Genomic DNA, 8707 nt, shown 5'->3' on the forward strand with positions numbered 1-8707 from the left:
GAGCCTGTTTCAGATCCTGTGTCTCCCTCTCTCTCTGCCCCTCCCCTGTTCATGCTCTGTCTCTCTCTGTCTCAAAAATAAATAAATGTTAAAAAAAAATTCTTACTGTAGCTAGCCAATGTATTTTATTTTATTTTATTTTATTTTATTGTATTTTAATTTTTGGTGTTGTATGCTACTAGGATCTCTTTTGGAATGAGATCAGTTTCCAATAAAAACAAATGATAAAGTTCTTATTTATATATATTCCGTATTTGCTAAATGGATATTTCCTGAAAGGGTGGCTAAGCATCTCCCAATTTGTGGCACATCACCTGTGGCCCATCCACTGCACTAGAACTATGTAGAGCTGTAGTTTTGCTTGATAATCCACTTAAGTGAAATAATACTCTTCAATCTTTATAGCAATCTTCAGTGTGGAGTTCTGTTCTTTCCACAAAAGCCTTATGTTCCAGGAAACCACAGAGAACTCGTTTCTGATACGATATTTATATAAAATTTTTAAAATGTTTTTATTTATTTTTGAGAGAGCGAGGGAGAGAGACAGAGCGAGAGCAGGGGAGGGGCAGGGAGAGAGGGAGACACAGAATCCGAAGCAGGCTCCAGCTGTCAGCACAGAGCCCGATGCAGGGCTCAAACTCACAAAGCATGAGATCATGACCTGAGCTGAAGTCGCACGCTTAACCGGCTGAGCTACCCAGGCGCCTCATCTGATATGCTATTTATAAAATGACTTTAGAGATGGCCTTGGAGAATCTACATGATGAAGGATTTTCGTGTTCAATTTAAGGTTCCTCTTAATATTTGAAAACTAACAATGCTTTTCCTCACTATCATCCGACTTGGTGGCTGATATGAAACATTATTACGCTGATTTTTTTGGGTAATTTCTGCAGAAGTGGTTAATTTCTGAAAAGCATTCCTGAGTGATACAGGACAGAATTCTTTTTGGGGTTCAACTGTCTTTGTTTAGAAAAGCAAACTGATTGATGGGCTACTGTGACTGTAGAAAGATAGCTGGGCTGGGGCCACCTGGGAATGAGACAAAGACAGCCAGACTGCTTAGCATAGCATAAGAAAAGAATGAGAATTTGAGGGATTTGAGGTGTTTGCTAAGGAGAGGAACAAAGGAGAAAGACAAGGCCCTCAGAATGGCTGGAGGTGGAGCTGAGTGGGAGACCTGGCCCGCAGAAGGGTCCCCGGCAGGAAAGGGGTGAGTGGGGTGAGGGGAAGATGTATGGCTGGGGGGTATCTGCCATTCTGTTGTGAACTCTCTGTGTTCTTCTGTGAGGTAGCACCCCATTGCTGCCTCCAAATCCTGAGCGGAAAGTCTTCACCTATTCCCAGCAGTCTTGGTGAGGAGAGTTTTTGGAGGTTGAGGAAAGGGGGCTTTGTTACATATTAGGATTGATATGGAGTGGAGAGCAAACAAGAGGTGAAATGTGGGTGGCAGAGAATTCTGAACAAGCCAGAAATCCAAACCGGAAGTCCCTAGGTAAAAAGGCACCGTTCTCCTGCCCTACCCCACTATCCGGTGATTCCCCGCAGATATTGGAAAGGGACACAGGGTTTCCCACAGCCACGGAATTTGACACCATTGTATTAGCATTTCAAAGAGCTGCATTACTGTAGCTGGTGTCCGCATTAGCAATGCACTGGTCAGCTATTTCGCAGAAGGCTTGGCATTTAATGGCTGAAAAGCTGCCAGTCATTCCTTGCTGGGTGTCAGGACACTGGAATCTTGTACCTCTTCACCTCCTGCGGGGGACTTAAAAGGCAAGCAGAGGTTTCTGGGGGGTCATTTTTGGAAGCAATTAAGTTGATTTTTCCAAACATGTAATCTCAGCATTTTGTTTTATTACTGCTGCCCTCTGGGTTTCTGGCAGGCTCACCGAAAAGATGGCTACTTTTACTTTTCATTCAGTCCTATTTACAAAGCAAAAGGTTTCTCTTCCCAGCGCGCTTTCACTCAGATATAGAGAATCTGTACTTTGTTAACATGTTTTAAAAGTCTAATGAGGAGTTAGTAAGCATTTGGGAACTGCAGCTTTCAGGATGAAAGCAGGGATCTGTGGTTATGACATCATTGCAGTTAATTACCCCTTTGCAAAAATCTGCCTGAATGGAGAAGAGGTGGGTGTGTCTATGTGGGTATTTAATGTGATGATTAAAATATATTAATGATAGTTTTCACTTCCCTAGCATGGAACATCTTGGGATCTTCTTTAAAAGTGCTTCCACAAGCTTTAATTAGCCCTTATAGCTCTACTAGGAAGAAGTAAATCAGCCCCATTTTACAGAAGAGGAAAGTGAAATATAAGGCGAAGCGTCCTGTTTGGGGAAGGATTTTGGTAGAATAAAGCTCAACAATGAGCTCAGCCTTCCTCCTTTGCTTCAACCAAGAATTGACATCCACAGGCTTTAAATGAGGAGCAGGAATTTGATCGTACCTTGACATGCTGGACACCTGAGCCAAAACAGCACATTTTGGGGTCCATAAGAAATTCTTGCTTGTTATAAGCCATCCCCTAAGGCTGTCTGCAATAAACAACAGCAAAGAAGAAAACCAAAACAGTAACTCGAATGGGCCTTTATGGCTCAGAAGTTCTGATTCTGTTTCCTCTTTAGCCTTTGGAGTTCTGGGTTATATATGGAACTATTCTAGATCAAAAAAGGAAGGGATGATTGCTAATTATTCCACTTTTCATAGGAAATTTTCATTTTCAAATGAAGGAAATGTAAGACAGTTGATAGGAATGCATGGAAGGAAACAGAAAAATAGAAAATTTTCTTCTCACCACATATACTTACTATTTTTTTTGTTTCCATTCTCCCCTGCCACTTATTTTATGGGAATATTAAAAAAAATTTTTTTATGTTTATTCATTTTTGAAAGAGACAGAGCAGAAGCAGGGGTGGGGTGGAGAGAGAGGGGGACACAGAATCGGAAGCAGGCTCCAGGCTCCGAGCTGTCAGCACAGAGGCCGACGCGGGGCTCAAACTCAGGAACTGCGAGATTATGACCTGAGCCGAAGTTGGACGCTCAACCGACTGAGCCACCCAGGTGCCCCGTTGATGGGAATATTTTAAAGCAAATCTCAGACATATCATTTAACGATAAATAATTCTATATTTTTTCCTAATGCATAAGAACTTTAAAAATAGGACATAAAACCATTGTCACACCAACGAAAAAACTAATTCTGTATGTTACCTAATAATCAGTCTGTATTTTGTTTGTACGGACTGTTTCAAAATTGTCCAAAGATTGCATTGTTTAACGTCTGGTTTCTTTTACGTAACAGATCTCCTTTCTTTCCCCTCCTCCCCCATTCCATTAATTTGTTGGAAAACTTGCATCATTTGCCCTGTAGAACTTTCCACAGTCTATATTTAGCTGATTGCATCTTTGGTGTCTTTTCACATATTTCTCCATCCTTCGTATTTCTCTAAATAGTAGCTAGATCTAGAGGCTTGATTAGCTTCAGGTTCTTTCTTTTTTGGCCCCGGATACTTCAGTGATAGTGCTGTGTACTTTCTATTAGGTCACATCAGAAGGCACCTACTTTCTAGTTGTGCCATTTTGCAGGCATGTCAAGGATGATCAGTAGGGTCCATGATTTCACTGCAACATAGTCATTTCCTCAGTCTATCACTTCTGTATTTATTAGCTGTGATTCTTTTACGAAGAAAAACTTTCCCTCATCAACTAGTGTATTTGGTTACCTTAAAATATAGTCCATAAAGGAAAGGCAAGATAAATGCTTCTTTCCCCTTAGTTATCACCTTTCAGAATAATGCTTTAGTAACCTCCAAAGTCTACTGATGAAAAGTTTTCCTTCTTTAAGTATCATTATAAAGTCGTGGATGTAGGGGCACCTGGGTGGCTCAGTCGGATAAGCGTCCGACTTTGGCTCAGGTCATGATCTCGCGGTCAGTGAGTTCGGCCCAGTGTCCGGCCCAGTATCGGGCTCCGTGCTGACAGCTCAGAGCCTGGAGCCTGTTTCAGATTCTGTGTCTCCCTCTCTCTCCGTCTCAAAAATAAATAAACGTTAAAAAAAATTAAAAAAAGAAAACTCGTGTATGTAACAAACATTTAGTTTATTTGACACATTTCGCTTCATTACAGTCAGTATTCTTACTGATGCTTGTCCCATCTTTGGCCAGTGGAACCACTTAATTTTCATTCTACCCAAGTATCTTCGATGACTTGTCTTCTGAAATAATAAGACATTCCAGGCTCGTGTTGTACTTTGCCTGCCCCTGGCCTTGGAAGCAACCTTTTCTTCGAGGAGCTCTGGTTCCTTGTAATGGGAAATGAAGAGATACCACTTTTGATGTAATGTAAAGGGCAATGATTTCAAAAGAAGCTCCAAGGAAGTGTATCTTTGGGCAGTGGGCAGCGTTTGTTGGATGAACCGGCAGGAAGGGACGCTGGGCCAGCTCTTCATTCACAGATAAGCAAACAGGGTATCAGCCACCATCAGAGCTTACGTGGCCGAGTCACGAGGGTACGGCCCTGGGAGACCATCCCCAGGGTGTGACCTTTGGCAAGCCAGGCCCTTGCTCTGGCATCCCTTCCAGCAGGACACCTCTGCGGCTCCAGGTGCGTGACTAACGTTTCCGGCACCGACGCACCCTGGGACTTTCCCGGGCCCCCGCCTGGCTGGCCTTGTTGCTGAGAGTGGCACGGCGGGGGCGGGGAGCAGGTGGGGGCTGAGGCTTGGAGCAGCCCCGCCCGGGCTCAGGAGCCTCGGCGCCCTCTGGCGGCCACGCTGGGAGGGGCGGGACTCGTCGGGGGCGGGGCTCAGCGCCCGGCTGGCCCGCCTTTTCGCCCCCGGGGTGGGGCCGGGCCCGTGGACGCAGGCAGAAGCTGCTTAGGTTTCGCAAGGACGTGACCTTAAGGGGTAAAAACCACTGTGTCACGCGTGGTTGCCAACCAGGGCTAGCGAGCTAAACAAGTCTTCTGACGTTCGGGGAGGGGCTGGGGCTGAAACGTCCAGCCTGTGACTCGCTGCGTGCTGTCCCTCACCCCCACCCCCTGAGCCTCAGCTGATCGCCGAGATGGGTTTAATGGGAAGGCTGGAAGTGAAAGTACAGGGGGAATTTGCTAGGAGAGAACAAAGGAGTTAGGTGCTTTAGCCACAGAATATATTCAGTCAAGGTAGTTTAGGGGTGCCTGGCAAGAAGTGGAGGGGCTACCTCCCCGTCCTCATACAGGCAGCGGGAGTGGCCAGGGAATAGGGATCCTTTGTTTCCTTGTCCTGCGGGGGTCCCAGAGAAGCCCAGGGACTGGGAGGCAAGGGGACTGGGTCCTAGCTTCACCTCCACCTGTCACCCTGGAGAGCAGGTCACTTAACCTTTGTGGGCCTCAGTTTCCACTCTTGGAGAATGATGGTCTGGACTAGATTATGGAATGTCTCAAGTCCTATAAGGCATGGGAAGTGAGAGAGCCTGTCCTGAGACACCCAGTAAGTCAGAGAAAGAGTCAGGGCCAGGGGCCAAGGCTGTCAGCCCAGTCTTTTTCCTATAGATGCCCCACAAATTCTCACATGGACTTCATTAATAAACATTTGTACACCTCCACCTGTGTGCCAGACAGAGGCTCATCCCTGATGTTTGTGGGACCTGAAACCAGAGTGTGTATAGAGGACCACATTCCATATGTCTAAATATTCAAAAGTTACAAATCAGGGGCTCCTGGGTGGCTCAGTCAGTTGAGTGTGGGACTCTTGCTTTCCACTCAGGTCATGATCCCAGGGTCGTGGGATCCAGCTCTGAGTTGGGCTCAGCACTGAGCCCGGGGCCTGCTTAGGATTCTCTCTCTCTCCCTGTGCCCCTCTCTCCTGCTTGTGTTCTCTCTCTCTCTCTTAAAATAAGTAAACATTGTTTTAAAAAGTTGCAAATCAAGGTACAATTGTTAAATATATTCTATCCTCCTATCTTGACAGATACACCTCCATAACAATCTGGAAAGCCGGGTTCAAGTTTGGGATTCTTAGGTTCCTCAGCATTCTGAGCTGGAACATGGTGGCAGAGAGAGTGGCGCCAGCTCAAGGCCTGTGGTGTGACTTCCTTCTGTTCCCAGCCCGGGTCCATCCCACACCACGAGGGCCCTTTCCCATACATGTCCTCATGTGCAATCAGCTGCCTGTCCCTTAAGAGGCCACTTCTCGAGTATACACAGTAGTGGCAGAGTCTACCCTCAGGAGGGTGGACTAAGAGAAGTGGGTTCAGAATCTGTTGGACATGGAGTTCTGAGGGCCCAGGGCCCCATGACTGCTCACCCTGAGTCTCCCTCCGTCTTGCCCAGTCTAAGGGTGATCTTGGCATTGTGGCAGCACAGACTTGGATCAAGCATAGCCCTGGACCATATACTATAAATGGCAAGGCCTGTGGGCAAAAAGGTGGTGGTGGGGGGGGGGTACCAGGAAGGGGCTCATTTCTTAGAGGAAGTAGCATTTGTGCTAAGCCTGCCAAGAAGGTTGGAACTTCAGCAGATGGAGAAGTGAGGAAAGGTGCAAAGGCCGGGGGACCAGCCATCTAGGGTCAGAGTGTCTGTGAATTGTGACCACAGTGCAGAAAGCCTGGAGGTGAATCTGGGTCCTCCGAATAACAGGCAAAGCCTCCAGTGTCACGGTACCACATAGGGTGCCCCCACCAGCTGCGGAGCCCCTGAGAGGCAACCTCACCCATCAGAACAGAACGAGAGACCCTCCAGCTCATTCCATAGCAGCTCTGCATTGAGGAAGAAACCCCAACATGCCTCCCCGAATGCCATCTTCGTAATTGGCACTTCTTTTGTTGTTGTTAAATATTTTTTAATGTTTAATATTTTTTAAATATTTTTTTAATGTTTTTTTTTTTTTTTTTTTTTTTTTTTTTGAGAGAGGGAGAAACAGAGCATGAGTCGGGGAGGGGCAGAGAGAGAGAGAGGGAGACACAGAATCCAAAGCAGGCTCCAGGCTCTGAGCTGTCAGCACAGAGCCTGACGCCAGGCTCGAACCCACAAACTGTGAGATCATGACCTGAGCCGAAATTGGACGCTTAACCGACTGAGCCACCCAGGTGCCCCGGTAATTCCAAATTGGGGAAGCTAGCTACTCCCAGCTTTCATAAGCTGCCCCTTGATTTGCTGTAAGAAATGACCCTGGAAAGAAGTTTCCTTAGGAATCAGTGCATCTCCATCATTTTGCCTGGTAGCCAGAGGCTGCTGGAGAATAAGCAGCCTCTTATCTCCTCTGGGAGCAGCCCTCTACCAAGGGTGGGTGTTGGTGAATAAATGCCCCAGCTCCCTGCCCTGCAGTTGAGACAATTCTGAGATGGGTGCTCTATGCTGTTTCCCAGAGTTGGGCACGGGATTAGGTTCGGCTTGCCCACAGTGCCCAACTAGCTTGTTAACACCATTGATTTCCAGGGCGCCTTGGTGGCTCAGTCGGTTTAGCGTCCGATTCTTGGTGTCAACTCAGGTCGTGATCTCATGGTTCCTGAGTTCAAGCCCTGCATAGAACTCTGTGCTGACCTCCAGGAGCCTGCTTGGGATTCGGTCTCCCTCTCTCTGCCCCTCTCCCTCCCTTCCCCCTCCCTGGCTCATGCTTGCACTCCCTCTCCCTCTCTCTCTCTCTCTCTCAATAAATAAATAAACTTAAAAAAAAACAAAAAAAAAAAACCCCACACCATTCCCCACTCTCCTGTTGGTGCTTCCAGGAATCACCTCCCAAATCAAGGAGAGTTGATCTTTGAATGATATGGGGGTTAGGGCAGTTGAAAAATCCATGCATACCTTTTGACTCCTCCCAAACTTAACTACTAATAGCCTGCTGTTGACCAGAAGCCTTGCCGATAATATAAACAGTTATATCTATATCTATATCTATATCTATATATATATATATACAGATATATATATATGAATATATATCTATATGTTCTATGTATATATATATGTTCTATGTGTATATATATATATATATGTTCTATATATTCTATGCTGTATTTTTACCATATAAAGCTAGAGAAAAGAAAATGTTAAGAAAATCATAAAGAAGAGGAAATACATTGACAGTACTGTACTTTGTTTGCTGGAAAAGAATCCTCACGTAAATGGACCTGTGCGTTTCCAACCCACGTTCTTCAAGGCTTGACTGCACTTCCATTTGTATCTTTGTCTCAGGATCTGTTTCTGGGGGATCTTGAACCAAACATAAGGACATTTCATGTTGCAACTGGGCTTGTGGTTTTTCATCTGTAAATAAAGGCATTGAATGAAGTGATCACCAGTTCGTTCCAGGGCTCTGCCGGGAGTTTGAGTTTGTCTCATCTGCCTCGTAATGAAATGAAACAGGACACCTTGGGGTGCCTGGCCAGCTCAGTAGGGAGAGCATTCGACTCTTGATCTTGGAGTCGATCTTGGAGTCGTGAGTTTGAGCCTCAGTTGGGCATAGGGGTTATGTAAATAAAAATAAGAACTAAAAAAAAAAAAAAAAAAAAAAAAAGGAAACAGGGCACCTTGCTTTGTTTTCCTGGGGTCAAGTTTAACATGCCCTTGCCTTCTGTCCCTGCAGGATGGTCTTGTCTCTGTGTGGTGTGTGTGTGCTTGTGCAAGCAGGAGGGTCGGAGGCAGAGAAACAGAAAGAATCTGGCTTAGTATCCAAACCCCCTCTCAGAGTGCCCACAGAAGGCCGCTGAACGTAGAACCCACAAATCC

This window comes from Leopardus geoffroyi, chromosome X (genome assembly GCF_018350155.1).
Source record: "Leopardus geoffroyi isolate Oge1 chromosome X, O.geoffroyi_Oge1_pat1.0, whole genome shotgun sequence".
Taxonomy (NCBI): domain Eukaryota; kingdom Metazoa; phylum Chordata; class Mammalia; order Carnivora; family Felidae; genus Leopardus; species Leopardus geoffroyi.